The sequence below is a fragment of the Acinonyx jubatus genome, chromosome E2 (genome assembly GCF_027475565.1).
Source record: "Acinonyx jubatus isolate Ajub_Pintada_27869175 chromosome E2, VMU_Ajub_asm_v1.0, whole genome shotgun sequence".
Classification (NCBI taxonomy): Eukaryota; Metazoa; Chordata; class Mammalia; order Carnivora; family Felidae; genus Acinonyx; species Acinonyx jubatus.
This window is the reverse complement of record NC_069396.1, coordinates 28909916-28927193: the sequence shown is the minus strand read 5'-3', so window position 1 is coordinate 28927193 and position 17278 is coordinate 28909916. Positions and strand designations below refer to the sequence as shown.

The 17278-nt window shown below is 51.0% G+C and overlaps 1 long non-coding RNA gene across 3 annotated transcripts; it reads right to left on the bottom strand.

Moving 5' to 3' along the window:
* Nucleotides 1–5046: 5046 nt before the first annotated feature.
* LOC113595268 (uncharacterized) lies at nt 5047–14751 on the bottom strand. Of its 3 annotated transcripts, none has more exons than XR_008293624.1 (6): nt 14172–14751; nt 12831–12908; nt 10963–11157; nt 8105–9946; nt 5634–5745; nt 5047–5538 (listed from the first exon to the last, which is right to left on the bottom strand). It is a non-coding gene; the product is annotated as an uncharacterized LOC113595268 (long non-coding RNA). The 3 variants fall into 3 exon arrangements; XR_008293623.1 differs by having other exon boundaries at nt 10963–12908; nt 14172–14262; nt 14603–14751; XR_003415759.2 differs by having other exon boundaries at nt 10963–12908.
* Nucleotides 14752–17278: the final 2527 nt, after the last annotated feature.

The following is a 17278-nucleotide window of genomic DNA, read 5'->3' as shown; positions in this document are numbered from 1 at the left end:
AACCAAATGTGTGGGCAATGGCAAAATTCAGATAAAATCTAGAGTTCAGGGAGCTGTAATGTACCCATGCTGGCTTCTGAAATACACCATGGTTGGGTCAGATGATAACATTAGAGGAAGCTGGACGAAGGGTCTACTGGGATTGTCTGTACTTTCTAGCAACTTTTCTGTAAATCTAAAATTATTCCAAAATAAAAAGGGTTTAACATGGGGGAAAACCCATAGCTTTATTAAACTTCTCTATGCTTAATCTTTTTTTACTTTTAATAACATGTGGGGGTAAGCAGTCTTATTTGGGGAACTCAGGGGTAGGGCGCGAGTTAAGTTTGTCCCCAGTCAGCCATACATTGCCATTACGGGTCTGGGCAAGACTCACCTCATGGTGTTTATTTGGTTATCTGATTATTCCCATTAATGCTCATTTCCCTCCTCACTTGACCTTCTAATGCATATCTTCATCTTGTATGAGTGTGTGTGTGTGCATGTGTGTACATTTAACTTACATAAATCGCATCACGCTACGTATTTCATCGTGTTTCTTACTTAGCCACCATTAACACCGTGCATCGAAACCCCAGTCCCACTGCTGTGTGGATATCTAGTCTGTTGCTGCCGAATGTCTCAGATGGCCATGGTGGGCTATCTCAATTTCCCAGGGATGAGCCCCAGATTGTCTCCAAGTCTCCACCACCAGAAAACATAACACAATGAATTTCCTTTTGATATCCCTTTGCAATGACTCGTATGCGAATTCCCGTGGGGCGCGCACACACACACACACACACACACACACACACACACACACAGGGTCATTACGACTGGGTCTTGGGCTGTATGTCCCGTAAAACCTTGGTTTGCGAGCAGAATGATTTCTGGAAACATGCTTGTAATCCGAAGCACTTGTCCATCAAAGCGAATTTCAAGCACCATTGGCTCAGTAGTGATCGTGTGACATTCGACCCCACGTCCTCTCTTATTGCAAGACACGGATGGTTTATCAAGTTAAAATTGACTAGAAGCCTTTGCCCATTTTGTGGAACACTCACCAAACAAGTTATTCACCATCCAAGGTTTCACTGTATATGCAAGTTGACCAGGTGCTGCCATATTGCTTTCAGAATGGTTTCATGGCACGGAAAGATGTTGCTAAGATGCACTGAGCACTTGCGTCGGACCTCACACTGTTCTAAGCTATATGTTGGGTGTGGGGAGGGATTAATTCTTGCAATAGTCTCTTTAGGTAACCACTATTATTATCTCCATTTCTCAAATGAGGAATGGCAGCTCAGAGAGGTCGAGAGACTTGCCCAGCCTCATTCAGCCATAACAGCAATGTTCCACGGCTCAAGACAGCCTACTGGCCATCCCTTCCTCTGCTTTCCCCCCTCAGCCCTGAGAGACTGTGCACGGCCAATGCCAGTCCAGCTAGCTCCCCAGCCTGGCCACGTGGGCTTGGGATCCCTGAGCAGCGTTTGTGTTCGTTCTGAGGCTTAATTAAAACGCAAGCCACACTCAGAGTAGAACGAGTAACTCAGTGCTTCCTGAATCCAACCAAGGCATTTTTCCTGCCCAAACAAGGCAACAGGTTGGTCCTGGATTGATCAGAAAGTTGTTCAGAGGTCCCCAAGATGAGTGCATGCCAACTTGAGCCCAACTTATAATGCTAAGACGCCAGACCACGGGAAGAGATTGCTGACCAAATAACAAGGGCCGGGACACTGCCCATGTGGACCACTTGTTGCACCCTGTGCCGGTCAATAGTGTTTCATTAGGCTGTGGAATCAACACGCAGCAGGCCGAGCCAGCCAATTAGGCTTATCGGCTGACCGAGTGGGGCAGGAAGTCCTCTTTTCCTCCTGGTTGTTTTCCTGCCCCATGGAAGAAGTCAGTTCCCATTTTTTATCTCTGGGTTCCCACCAAGCCATCTCCATGGGGAGAGAGTTCTGACAGAAAGCAGTGTTAAGCTATCTCACTCCCCTTGAGCCCAGGGTCAAGCCAGACTGCCCTTAAGATTGCATGCAATCAGATGCAAAAAAAAAAAAAAAAAAAAAAAAAATTGAATGCAAAATCCAAGAGCTTCTTGGCAAAGAGAAAAAACCAGCCAGGCCCGGCCTGGGCCATACCCTCTTTCGTCTCTGTGCCCCTCATCCTCCCTACGGACTTGAGAAATTTCCCACTGGGCTCCTTGAGTGTCTCTCTCCCAGGGGCAGAAAGTGGAGGGGGTGGGGAGAACTAGCCCCAAGTTGGGGGAGTTCGAGATATCAGTTTCAGAGCCCCCGTAGGCAGCCCTTCGACATTGAACTGAGACTGATTATACACTGCAAAATAGTGTACTTATCGACTTCATCTGCCTTTGCCCCTACTTTCTCCTTCCAAGGAGATAAATTACTGGGGCAGATAAGGATCCAGCTTTCAGGGCGATCAAATGAACGCCAGGAGTCCTCAAGATAGGAACGGTTTGTGAAACCCAGCTCCTGCCCACTCGAGTGAGCCAACTAAGAGGGTGCTTTCTGCCAAGAATGTAATGGCCACATGGATTGTTGGCCTTTCCACCACTGTCCCCCCCACCCCCACCCCCTGGTACATTACGAGGGTAAGGGAATTTGCTTTTAAAGTATCTTTTGCAGTCTCTTCTAATAAATCACTCAGCAATTGCTGGTGCTTGTTGTGGTCGGTGGTGTTGATCCATGGGGAAAGGACAGGCTGCTTCCAGAGCTGGATTTTCCACCAGCATAGTGGGTAAACCACGAATGCAGCAAAACAAGATGGCAGCCTCCAAGCCAATGAGCGTGGGTTGCAGCCTCAAGGGTGGCAGGGCTCTCTCTGACCTTAGCCAGGATTTTCTGATAGACTTCTGGAGTGGCCGCATGGATTCTCCTGCTCGTATGATTCAAAGCCAGTCTTCTGGAGCTGAACACTCCAGTTAGCAAATCACATTTAATGGTGTGTAACCTCAAGGCCCCAAATGCAAGATTTGTAGAGACAGAAATCAGAGTTCTAAGAAAACTTGCCCCATCCCTGGGGATGCTGAACAGGGTTTTTTGGTCTCTGCATGGTTACTGCCAGCCTGTGTTTAGGGTAGACCCATATAAAACGTCTCAAGCGTTGGACTATCTAAGACTTTCCCTTTGAAGCACTACTCTAAGTGGAACACTAGGTCGTATTCAGTCGGGGCTGTTCCAGTGGTGTCTGTCCTAAATGTCCTTCTTTTTTTTTTTTATTTCAGTCACCTAGTGACTCTTAATTCCACCTTGTCCCAGGGTGTAAATATTCCCCCTTTTTCCTTGCCATGTGTCCCTGTACAGATTAGTGGGCAATTATCAAACCGTGCCCCCCTCTCCACACCCCACCCCACCCCAATCATCACTTAGCCAAACTACATACATATATATTTAGCTCTTTTAATCTTTTTTCTCATAAGGTTCTAATTTTACATTTTTTCCAGGGTTATTTTGGATTTGGCAGAATAGCCTTCGTCTGTGAAGAGTAGAACTTAATTATCAAAAGCTGAACCGGAGTGAGCAATCCATCACTGGGTGACACATCCTTGCCTGTGTTCATTTGAAAAACATTTTTTTGTGGCTCTTGGAAGAGGAGGGGGGGGAAGCTGTCAGAAAAGAAAGAGAAAGAAAGAAAGAAAGAAAGAAAGAAAGAAAGAAAGAGAAAGAAAGAAAGAAAGAAAGAAAGAAAGAAAGAAAGAAAGAAAGAAAGGAAGGAAACTGAAGGGAAAAAAATCATTCTGGCATGCATCATCCCACAACACAACCACATAACATATCAGAATATCACAATTTGCGGAATTAAGAATCGGGACTGTTCATTTGGCTCCTTTCTCGCCTTTCTTGTTTTGATTTTGTTTGGAACTGGATCTAAAAACGTCCCCTAGCACGTGGAAGTTAGTCATGTAAAGTGCCTCCTACAGTAAACACCATCTTTTTGACAAGGTTTGCATTATAATTAAGGCCTGTCTGAGTAGTTCTCCCAACTGTCATGTTCCAGTGTTTTCCTTAAGAGGCAGGGTTTTTTAACAGCCAGATAAATGCCCTCTGTGGCCCAGATCAGTGGCACAGTGACACCCAGTGGCCACGTCAGGTCATGGGCCCATGGTGGGGCCGCCCGGGGCTTGACTCCAGGAAGGCCAGCCCCACGGGGTCCCCAGGGGTGAATCTGGCATTATCTCGCCGACAAGATTTACCACCAGGGAGCCAGTCTTGAAGTCGGGGAGCTCGCCTGGTGTTGATTTAAATGAGATACAGCAAGCCCTCTATTGCTTGAGCAAGCAATGAGCTTGAGATACAGCAAGCCCTACATTGCTTGCAATGAGATACACTGCCCTAGCAGAGGGCCTGGTAGCCGCTGGCTCTTGCCGACGGCGGGGCAGTTCCAAATTCCACGTCAGAAACTTCTCTCATCCTTGTTTACGCCTCACCCAGACCCGTGACAAATCCAGGAGCTCGCCAGGGGTCTCCGGAGATCTTTAGACAGTGGATTCAAATGTTGCCTCTTGGAAGGGAAAGATGCTTTGTTTTGTCGGTCGCTTTGTGTTCTAGCCACTCATTTAAATAATCGACCGAGAAAGCAGACGTTTTCGTGGCACATAAAACCTGTAGAGCCTCACGGCGTCATTGGTTGGCCTGGCGCCACTTTTCGTCCCTGACTCAGGCTCACAGGCAACAGGGCGACGTGGCGCGTTTCCTCCTGCAGGGGGCGCTGTGAATGTTCTTCTCAGTCATTGCCGCTCCGGCTACTATTTTCTGGAACCGGATATTTGTCATCTCCCTCCTCTGAGTTATTTCAGGTTCCTTCGAAACACACTCATTTAAGTCACTTTGTCCAAATGAGGGTGGGTTTTTTGTTTTTCTTCCTTTTTTTCGTTTGTGATAATGACTGAGCGTAACCAAAGACATCTCCCTCTGGCCCGCGAAGCCCTGCTATTTCCTGCCAGTGGCTGTTTCCACTCTGAGCTGATGGAGTCCCAGGGTCTTGCCCCAAATGCCAGATGCGGAAATGGGCGGGGGCGGGGGCGGGGGGGGGGGTGGGGGGGCGGTGTAGCTCATTTCTAGTGGGTCCAGTTCAGGTCCACGGTAACCCCCAAAGACTGACACTTGTGGTTAAACAAACACTCAGAGAAGATGCACGTTGCCGTTAACGACGTAAAAACAGCAGATAAAGAAATGACCTTCTTGGGAGCGGAGATCAGAATTATTCCGTGCCTGAGAGGCTGAGTATCTTTCACACAGAACGCATTAACTGGTTATTAAGGGGTACCTGTCAAACCCTAGAGCATAAGGGCTAATGAAAGTAACAAATGATAATGATCAAAATGACTCGTGTGTTATTGAGCATTTACTTCCTGCCAGTTCCTACGAAAACATTTTACTTTTAGGGGCGCCTGGGTGGCTCAGTCTCAGCCCCGCACCTGACTCTTAATTTTGGCTCGGGTCACGATCTCATGGTTCGTGAGATCGAGCTCTGTGCTGGGCTCTGTGCTGACAGCAGAGAGCCTGCTTGGGATTCTCTCTCGCTCTCTCTCTTCCGCTTAGAATAGATAAATAAATGATAAAAAAAATTTTACATTCATTAACTCATTCAATTGTTTTTTTTTTTTTTTTTTAATTTTAATGTTTATTTACCTTCACCGTGACAGCAAACACCTAAAACTCTCTCTTCTGTGCTCTCGGAGGGTGGTGTCCCCGGATCCTCAGGCGGGCTGCGGGCGTGTTCTCGTTTCTCTCTCTGGGTCCCCTTGTCACCACAAATGAGAAGGACAAATAACTCAGAGCAGCACCGTGTTTGTTACGCGGGCCTCGGGGCCACCTGCGCAGGGTGTTCAGTTTCACGCTGAAGCTGGCGGGAGGGTCTACTCGGGGTCAATCCAAGAGGGGCTTGGAGTTGGTGGCCCCGGTGGTACGGGTATCCTCGCTGCCCTCCTCACCCCGTGACTGGCCTCCGCGATGTGTCTGCTCCCCGGGCCCATCTCTTCTAATCCCACAGGCCACGGAACGCTTCTCTTGCTGGCGTCCCTTCTCCCAGCCTCCCCTGCTCTTTCTCCGCCCATGACGACTTTCAGCTACGTTACGGATTGCTGCTCACCGAGTCTTCCCGAAGCACATCTCATTTCACGCTATCTCCCAAAGCCTTCCGTGGCTCCCCACTGCTCGCGGAACAAAGGCCGAGCTCCTAGACGCAACCCTAACTTTTCACTGCCTTCCAATCTCCTCCAGGCATCTTCTGCTCAAGGCAAACCAAACACAAACTGTCCTGCCTTTGAGTCTTTGCTCGTACTCCCAACTTGGTTCGTACTCCGTACTACGCTCCCCACCACCCAAGGGCTTTTGCGCTGCCCAACTCCGGGAGGCCCGTGTTCCCCAGAGGCAATGTGACCAGCACCCACTGGAATTGGCCAATGCGCCACCTGCACAGCTGTACCTGTCCGCCCAGTCATCTGGATCATACATATCACCACACTGTTTCCCTCCACGTAAAACAGGATTCTTCAGTAGCAGGATTGACATTTTCGGCCAGATCATTCTGCGTTGTGGGGAGCTGTCCTGTCCATGGTATGACGCTTAGCTGCATCCCTGACACCCTCCCTTCCCAGTTGTGGCAACTGAAAATGTTCCTGACGTTGTCGAGGGTCCCACAGAAGGCACAATCATCTCTGGCCGAGAGCCGCCGCTCTAACACCTACCCAAATGTGAAGCTTTGCCCTCTGAGTCACCTACTCCACACTGCCGAGAGAGTGCAACCCCGCTGGTAGGCATAGCCCCCCAGAACCTCGCCCACTGGTCCACTCTCTACTTCAAACGATAGGCACGTCCCCTACCAGGATGTGATTGCTTTCTGGAGCGTGCCTGCCAGCTACAGATGCCTCCAGGACTCACATACAACAGAGGTTAGGCCGACATTTATCACAGAACCCAGGGCACTAGTTTGCCCCGCATCCTTCCCGGTAGGAAAGCGAGTTTCAAACATGCCTCGGGACGGCCATTGGTTCTACACATACCAATCGCGTAGAAATCCGGCCTGTCGCTGGCTCCGATGCAGGAGAAACCTAATCTTTTACCTGAGACTCTGATTTATGTGTGACCACTCTGCTCCTTGCCACAACGGGGCTTGTTTTGGCAAATGGGTCCAGATTTCGTCCATTAGCTTCAAATAAGTGAAAAACTCTAGGGTTTGGTGAAATCACACAATAAAACATCATTAAGCACTACAGCCTGTCAAGGCAGACGGCAGGTTGGAGCTGAAAGTCAGAAGACCGTCTGAAAGGAAACAAGAAGGCACAACGGATGGGATGGGGGGCAGCTGGCTTTCATTTGGGGGAGGTCGTCGGAGGACTCTCCCGTCTGTGATGTCAATGAAGAACAGAGGCCCCGGCAATTTAACTGTCATCGGCAGAAATGCTCCGACGGGCATGGCCACGAGCCCTGGCCCTTTGCTCCATCTGGGCCGTTCTCCGTGTGCACTAGGAGACGGGGCCATGCGGCAGGGAGACGAAAGAACCAGGCCAGGCCCCCGGGAGCCAGAAAAAGGTCTGGCCGGTGTGCCAGACCGGGGGGCAGATGGGCAGCGGGCGTCCCAGGGACAAGATGGGGGTCACCGCCCATCACCACCTCTGATGGCCCCCGAGCGTGCAGCTCTGAATCCAAGAGCGAGCGGACTGCGTCGTTTGCTCGGGTTCTGGGAGCTGTGGACAGCCTTTGCGCCCTCCTTTTCTCTTCGGTCTCTATCTCTGTTCATCCCTCCACCTCTCCCTCTGCTGTCCCTATCGCACTCTCTGCACGCGTGTCTCTCTCTCTCTGTATAGCTATGCGTGTCTCTCCCTGTCTCTCTCCATCTCTCTGTCTCACCTTCTCTGTGTCCGTCCTTGTCCGTGTCCCTCTGGGTTTCTCTCCTTCTCTTGCTCTCTCCACGCCTCTTCTCTTTCTCCCATGTCCCTCTGACTCTATCTCTGCCTCTTTCCCGTCTCTCTTTCTGTCTCTTCCCCGGCTCTCTGTGTCTCTTCTCTGCTTCTCGCTGAGTCCTCCTTCGTCTCACGCTCTCGTTACTTCTCTCTCCCTCCCGTCTGTCTCTTTCTCCCTCTTACCCCAAGACAACTGACCTAAAATGGGCTCTCCCTGGAGACCCCTCGCCGTGCGCCATGAGACGCCAGCAGCACCGGGGGGGGGGGGGGGTCCGGAATCCAGCGCAAGCTTGGCGACATTTGGCCGCGGGCTGTTCTGCGCTGTGTCTCCCTCTCTCCACCTCGCTCTGTGCGTCTTCTTTCTTTATCAGCCGAGCATGCACAGGCGGTGGCCTTAATGTCTTCCCTGCCAGAGTCCAGAGCACGGCCGTCAAGTACCCCTGTGACACTCCTGTGCCTCCCCTCCTAGCCGCGCCCCCGTCTCGCTCCTTCTGAACAAACTGCACTCCGGGTGGCTCCAACCAAGATCGGAAGCAACAGAGAAGGCACAGGGGACGGAACGGGGGTGCACCATCCCAGGCCTAGAGAGTAAAGAGCCCAAACCCAAGCCAGCGGTAGCCTAGCCATGGTCTTCGTGGAATAATCACCGTGGCAGCCGTTGTGAACACTTGACATCGTGCTCTGTGCTTTGCACGTGGCCTCGTGTAGCCTTCATGACCCATGATTAGCCCCATTCCCCGAATTTAAAACCCGAGGTTCAGAGAGAAGCTATGTTTCCCAAGGTCACCCAGCTAGTGTGTCACGTAGCTGGCCCACCACCCCAGGGCTGTCTGCCTCTGAGCACCAAATGGGGCCACCCTTCCTCTCATTTCAGCAGAAAGGCTCCGATCGCTTCCTTTCCCGAGCTCGCGCCGCGCGCCGATCCCCGCGCTAAGCATTTCGTCTGCCTCATCTTGTTTCAAATTCATTGTCCCACGAGGTGTCCACAATGCCTATCACCTCCCATCGAGCAGATGGGGAGCCTAAAGACCAGAGAGGCTAATTCACCTGCCCAAGGTCACACAGCCAGTTGAGCAGCAGAGCCAGGGCGATGGGCTTCAAGGAAATTAATAGATTCCAACTGGCATCTCTAAATTTATATTTCCGCCTCCACCGAGGTCCCCACCACTGCAAGTAATCCTGAAAATTCGTCATGAAGCTTTCAAAACAATTTATGCAAACAAACCTCAAGTGGGGCTATTTGTATTGGCAGCCCATTTCACTTAACCACCCACAACAAGGAACAGATGGCCAGAGCGTTGGACTCGCCTGCAAAGAAAACAGGAGGGGCGAGAGCATCAGAAGCCGCCTTCCTTCCCCCACGCCTGCCCGCTTTGTGACGATTACAGGCTTGTTCTTGTTTATGTCTTTGATTCCGTTGTTATTTTATGTACTTGTGAAACCGACCCGGCGTTTCATGAGAGAGGTTTGTTCAAAGACCATTTGCCAACCATCTTCGGTTACCAGGAGCTGGGCTTTCAGTGCTGAATTTGGAGTCCTTTCCAGACGGAGCCTTCTGGAAAGGGGCTCAGCAGGAAGTAGAAACAGCCCGCAGATGTTGGATCAGAGACCGGCAAAAGTTTCGAGACAAACGGCTGAAGAGTTACACTTACCTGCCTTTTTTTTCTTTTCTTTTTTTTTTTTTGGTCACCTTTGTTTCCACTGGGCTTTTGCCACTCGAGGTGGGGACGAGTCCTGGGCTGAGGGGCAAATCCTGGATTCAAATCTGTCCCTTACCAGCTGCGTTGACATTAGACACGTTACCTAGACGCTCTGAGACTTCAGGGAACTCGTGTATGAGGCTACCAACACCTCCTTGGCAGGGTTGCTGTGGTATTTAAGTGATAGTTGGATAATGCATATATCTGAGTGATTCATCCATTACGAAATGCTATTCCACTCCACTTGCTTTAACCCAAAACAGTCAGGTGGCTGTCTCGATCACAGGCCAGTTAATCACCCAATAAATATTGCTGAGCGTGTATTATTTTCAAGAGAGATCTGGAAAAGATTCAAGGAGAATTAAGTCAGGATCTCCATCCCTGGGGGCAGGGGCGGAGTGGGGGGGGGGGGAAGTATCCAGGATCCGTGGCAAATGGTATTTTCCAAAGGTCGCTACAACACCTCCCATCCCGAATACAGCGTGTCTTTGACACTCTTCCCACAGACAGGTGGGGGTCTCCATTTCTCCCCCATGAACCTGGGCAGCTCGGGACAGAAGTTGCGGCGGTGACATGGGACATCCAGGCTAGATCATAATAGGGGTAGTACTTCTGCCTGGTAATCGTGGGTCACTGTCCTTTGGAGCCCCGAGCCGTCCAGTAAGAAGTCTGACGCTGCCATGATAGGAGGAAGCCCAGTCCACATGGAGAGAGGTCAGGTGTAGGCGTTCTGGCCAACAGTCACCATCGAACGCCAGACGTGTGAGTAAAGACATCTCCAGAAGATTCCTACCCCAGCCATCAAGTCACTGCCACCTTTGGTGGGGGGTGGGAGGTGGGGGCAGAGAAGAGTCCCAGATATCCTGGCACGGACACAAACCGTCGGAGTTCTACCCACCCCTAATCCCTGAGCCACACGTGCCTTAAACATAATACGAGGATCACCCCAGCGGGGATCTGGGGGCTGGTTGCTGCCCCGGGTAACCGGCACAAGAGAGCAAAGCGAGACATACACCGGGGAAAAGCTCATTTAAAATAGATCCTGATCCCTACCAGAGAGGGTGGGCAAGACAGGAGCTGAGAGGAGGGAAGAAACGTGTGGGCTGGAGGTCGGGAAATGGTTTTTGAGGCAGCAAGGCAAAACTTAAGCCTTAATTAAGTGGGTATTATTTGGATAGGGGAGCACGAGGTGAAGGGAGTTCACTTATTAATAAAAGAACCCATAACTCAGTATGTCTCCAATGATTATAGTAATAACAATTATAGTAATAGCTAATGATGTGGGTGATAATTTTAAATACATACCAATTATTGTTTTTCGCTGGTATTTCCTGTTACCCCCTGACCCTTCCTTACCTTCTGAGCGGCTCCAACATATGGCATCCATTGCCTCCAGGAAAGGACGTGGAAGCAAAGACAGAGAAAAGGTACTTGTGAGCCCATCGCCCGGGTCCCCAAATCTCCTTCTGGGAGACATGACGTGCTGGGGCCATATTTGTTCACATTGGCTCAGAAAGCCAAACTGTCTTTCCGAGATTAGATCCATAGACCCTGGGGGTGGAGGAGCATCTGAAGAAATCAATGAACTTGACAGCCACCCCCACCCCCCGTCAGCCCACCCTAAAGCAGGTAGATTTAAGGAATTCCAAAGCTGAAATAGCAGTGTCCCTGTTCCCACAGCAAGAGCGAGCCTCCGGCACGGAGGGAGAGCAGAATAGAGAGGTGTGTCCAGCCAGAGGGGGCACACAGCCTCCCAGGGGCTCCGGTAGCTAGCCCAGGACAACGGGACTTTCTGTGGAGAAATTTCCAGAAGCCCAGAGACAGGAGGGGGATGTGGAATGTCTTCTCAGGAAGGAAGGCCGTTCTGGCCGTGGCAGGTGTGGGCACCTGACCAGAAGCGAGACGGCAATACGGAAGACTCAGCAGATGCCAACAGAGATTGAAGACGGTCACCCTTGTCCCCCTGCCCTGCTGGAGCGAGGAGGTATCACTGGGCAAGACAGACAACACTAAACGGACTGGCTTCTATTTTTTTTCTTTTACGGGTCTTATTTATTCTTAAGAGAGAGACACAAGAGCAGGAGCAGGTGAGCAGCAGAGCGAGAGAGGGACACAGAATCCGAAGCAGGCTCCAGGCTCTGAGCTGTCAGCACGAGCCCGACGCGGGGCTCGAACTCACAAACCTCGAGATCTTGACCCGAGCCGAGGTCGGACACCTAACCGACTGAGCCACCCAGGCGCCCCTAAACTGACTGGCTTCTAACTCGCGGCTTGAAATAGATTGAACTGCGTAGCAAAGCAAAGGAACTTATACCTGTTTGCACTCTGGCTCCATCAACATTTACGGAGTTTACTAAATGGGAGGAACCACGCCCGGCTCTTTTATTTTCTCACCCGGTCCTGGCAAAGGACTCTGTGAGACGGGTCCCGGCTTCACTTTTCAGAGAAAGGAAAGGAGGCCCAGAGATGTTAAGTAACTTGTCTCTAGGGGCTCAGCCTCGAAGAGGCACAGCAGGGATCAGACCCAGGACCGCCTGATTCCAGAGAACCTGCTCTTGGAACGTGCTCTGCAGCGCCTCCCAGGGGGTCTGCTGTCCACACTGGGACTCACTTCCGGCAGGAGGGGCTAGGCTACACTGCAGGAACGAACGACTGAAAACCTGAGTGCCTATACACAACAGAAGCATAGTTTCCCTCACGCTGCGTGGCCCCTGGAGGTCAGCGGGAAGGTTATCCTTCGGGATAGGTTATCCAGTGGGAAGGAGTCCATCAGACTCCTCATTCGTGCATCTGGGCCGTTGAGGCCTCCTGTCTGGAGGGTTACCAGTTACTGGGGCAGGAGAAGGAGGCAAAAGGTGAATTGCCCAACGACTATGAAAAATTTCTGCCCAGAGCATCACATGTGTCATAACATATGACACATCACTTCTTCTCACATCCCACTGGACAAGGCAAGTCCATGGCTGCATTGGCAGGAGGTGAGAGGTAGAGGTCTGCCACGTGTCCCGAGGTGGGAGAACCTGACAATGATAGTGACATGGCTGATCACCACCCTGTGCGACAGCTCCGTTTATCATAAAATCATGTTGAACGACGGAGAGAAGAGATGGTTTGACGTGGCCTCTGATGAAACTTGCCTCCCCAGCAGTTCAACCAACGGATGAGATCACAGACGATTGTGACTAATTTTAAACCCTTCTCGTACCACCCCCCTGAGAACTCACCCCCAAGTGACTTCTCACAAAGTGTCAGAGCCACAGGGACGACGAAGCTTCGATGACACTGTAGAGAAGGCTGAGGTTCTGTGAGGAAAGAGGATGGTGAAGGTTTAGCATCCTCTCCCTTCTTCTCTGCCCTGGAAGGGGCCCCTGACTCCTCCTCGGCCATCTGAAAATCAGACGCATTTAATGCCACATTCTGGCCTTGAATGGAGAATACGTTTTCTGCTAATGTCCTAACTGTACCACCTGTCTCTTCCATCCCTTCCATACTCAGAGCTCATGGTCCAGGGAAGCTGCAGCCATAATAGGACAGAGACAAGGAGCACTCCCCAGCGTGGCTTCAGACACCCATTGTCCTTCGTGGCCACGGGAGGACTGGCAGGTCAGCGAAGCTGGGACTGAGGCAGGAAGCAGGGCCTGAGTTCAGAGATTACAACTTCTCCTGAGAGTTTGGCTGCATCATTAACACCAAATGATAATTAATCCTCCAAAAAAGCCTCAGATGTTAATCCCCTAGGAAGTCTTAATTAACTCTTACAAGGATTAGTTCTGAAACTTTGGAGGAAAGAGCAGACACATCCAAGTAATGCTAAATTGTGAATACCATCATCTTTCATGCAAAGAAAGGGCTCACCGCCGCCCTTTATCATCCATCCATCCATCCATCCATCCATCTATCCATCCATCTATCCATCTATTCATCCATCCAACCAACCACCCATTCATCCATCCAACCATCCATCTGTCCATCCATCCATCCATCTGTCCATCCATCCATCCATCCATCCGTCCATCCAACCATCCATCCATCCATCCATCCATCCATCCATCCATTCATCCATCTATCCATCCATCTATCCATCTATTCATCCATCCAACCAACCACCCATTTATCCATTCATCCAACCATCTGTCCATCCATTCATCCATCCAACCATCCATCTGTCCATCCATCCACCCATCCATTCATCCATCCAACCATCCATCTGTCCATCCACCCATCCATCCATCTGTCCATCCATCCATCCATCCATCCATCCATCCAACCATCTGTCTGTCCATCCATCCATCCATCCATCTATCCATCCATCTATCCATCTATTCATCCATCCAACCAACCACCCATTTATCCATCCATCCAACCAACCACCCATTCATCCATCCAACCATCCATCTGTCCATCCATCCATCCATCTGTCCATCCATCCATCCATCCATCCGTCCATCCAACCATCTGTCTGTCCATCCATCCATCCATCCATCCATCCATCCATCCATCTATCCATCCACCTGTCCGTCCATCCATCCACTCATCTATTCACCTACTCATTCAGCAATACTTACATGTAGACATGGCTCCCGCCTCACAGAAGTTATACTCTAATGGAGATCGGGGAAGGAGGGCCGTCCATCATGGAATCACACCAGTATGTCACTACAGCCCGACACATAAAAGGAAGGTACACGTGGATGTGAGAACAATTAGAAGGAAACCTGGTCTGGTGTGGAAGACAAGACTAGTGATCACCTGTGTCTAGTCCTCTCCTGCCTGGGCATTTTGGAGTTACGTGACTTGTTCTGACCAATGAAACGCGAGCATACACGACGCCCCACCCCATACAGTTCTCCATGGTTCTCCAGCTCTCACTCCCCCCTTGAGGCAGATGTGTGGAGAACGTGTGATCACAAGCAGGGAATAACCTGGAGTTGCGGCACAGGGTTCTGCGGGGTTGCCTGGATCTGCGGGGGACTCTTGGCATGACTGAGAAACGAACCTTAGCGGTGATGTCCTGCTGAGATTCGAGGTTGGTTGTTCCTGCAGCATAGCCCGGCCTCGCCTGACTAACACTCTAGGGCAGGGCAGGGAAGAGGGCAGAGGAAACTTCTCCGGAAGTGGTGGTTCCGTTGGAATCCCCAGGATGAACAGGAGACGACTCTACGAGAGAAGGTGGGTCTGCTGCGTGGGGTCACCCACAGCCACTTCCCTGGCCTCCTATGACCCAGGTCAGGTCTCTGCACCGGCTGGTGCCTGGTGAGAGAGCACAGCCCAGAGAGAAAGACCCTGCAGCCCTGGTCCCAAAGCCTGCAAAATAAGCCATAGACAGAGCACACTCCCAGGGGGAGGCACTTATGTTCCAATGAAACCAAAGCTAAGACATCAAAAACCAAAGCTTTCAGGGAAAAAAGAGGGTGGTATGATGGCTGTCGTGGTTGAGAATATGGTCTAGAACTGCACCGCCTGGGTTCAAATCCTGGTCTCTCCCAGCCTATCTGTGCGACCCTGGACAGGGTCCTCAACCTCTGTGTCCTCAGCGTCCTCATCTGTAAGATGGGAATGATCAGAGTACCTACCAGCTAGAGTTTTTCTGGGGGTTATTTGAGTTAGAAAGGACACTTAGCGGGGTGCCTTGTACACAGCAAGTGCTAGGTGAGAATTTGATAGAAAAATAAAATAGTAGAGAGACAACAGACGACCAGCCAGCCGGGGCTCCGTCCGATGGTCCTTTCTCCAGTCTGGGGAAACAGTGTGCCAGAAAGGAGCAGCCTGGTGACTCTGCCAGCTGCTCTGTCACCCAGTGAGGTCCTGAAAGCTGATTCAGCTTAGACGAGTGTTTCTTCTCTTGCCGAAAACTGAGAAGACAGGAGGGGAGCACGTCCATCTATAGACAAAACGCCTTTATCACAGGATAACATATTAAAACAGACCTTAAGTTTCAGCTTGCAGAAGCTCCTCTTTTAAAGTTGTAATTCTTTCACGGGTGTTCCCAGTCGGCATCCTTCTTTTGCTCGCATACCTCCGGTGACAGGGAACTCACTACCTTACAGGTCAGCCCATCCTTCACTGGAGCGTGCGTTTTGCCCCCTAGCTTCTCACACTGGGCTTAACTCTCTACCTCCCTGAGTCCCCATAGCTGGAGTGCATTCTCTCATCTACACCCCACTAGCAAGGGGAACGTGCTCAGAGAAGTAGCCAGCGGCCAGAGCGGGTAGGACAGGGACCCGGATGCTAGTCTCCCATCGTGGGAAGCATGGGGCTGTTGAAAGAAGACAGTGACCTCATCAGCTGCCTACTTGAAAAGGATCTCTTTTGCTGGCTGTGTGGACAGTGGACAGCAGGGGGGCGAGGGTGAAGGCAGGGGGCCAGGTGCTCAATTACTGCTCATTAATTAATATTGAACACCTCAGAAAGACTCGCCTGCAGCAATGGCCAGTGATAAAAAGGCACTTCTTCGTGGGGCTTCCTGAGCCGCCGGGCTTCCTTCCCTCAAAGCCCTCATCACGCTGCGCTATAATTATCTGCTTACTGGTCTGTCCTCCAGATGCGGTTCATCCTCGTAGCTCACCGCCCCCCTCCCCCGACTCCTGTGCCCAGGATAGTGCCTGACACGTGGCAGTTTCTGGAACAACTTCACAGATGGTGGTGGGGCCATGGTGGTTGGTGATTCCTGGGTCACCTGAATCAGCCTGATTCCAGGACCCTAAGAGCGGCACCCTATTAGAGTTGGAAGGATATCAGTTAGCCAACATGCAACCTTTCCCAGCCGTGGGGAACACGCGGGCAGCTCAGAAAGTGCCCGAGGACTGATGGGGATCGTATGATTTATGGTCTAGTTGGGGCACTTTTATTGGGCCCAAAGGCGGAACCAACCAGGACACCACCAGGACAGCAGGTGTAGACTGAGCAGATCGGGATGATGATCGCCCATTACTTTCTGCTATTTTCTGCTATTTTTCTAACGTTTATTTCTTTATTTTGAGAGAGAGAGCACGAGTGCGCGTGCGTGCAGAGAAGGGTCGGAGAGAATCCCAAGCAGGCTCCATGCTGTCAGCACAGAGCCCGATGCAAGGCTGGAACCCACGAACCGTGAGATCACGACCTGAGCCAAAATCAAGAGTCAGATGCTTAACCAACTGAGCCACCCAGGTGCCCCCAGAAGCTCAAAATCTTACCTCTTCTCTGTCTCTGACTCATCTCTCTTCCCAGGTCTGTTCACTCGCTTCTTGATTTTCCCCAGATGCCTCCTCCTTCCTTTTTCTCCCAATGGCACCATTGGACAACCGAGCACATAGTTAACAAAGCAGTTGCATCCCCAGCTAGAAGGGTTCCTCTGGTGACTTGGCTGGGCCACAGGGCACCCAGATATTTGGTCACACAGTCTCCCAGGGGCATCTGTGAGGATGTTTGGGGACGAGACAGACATTCGAACGGATAGACCGAGTCAAACAGACTGCCCTCTCCAGTCATCCCAATCCACTGATGACCCAAACACAGCACAAGGCCTGACCCTCCTGTGAGTAAGGGGATGCCTTCAAGCTGGGGCATCGGATTTTTCTAGCCTTTGGACTTGAATGGAAACATCAGGAAGGCCTGGGTCTCCAGCCTACTGGTTTTGACTGGAACTTATACCATTGGGTCTTCTGGCTCTCCAGCTTACCATATGCAGGTCTTA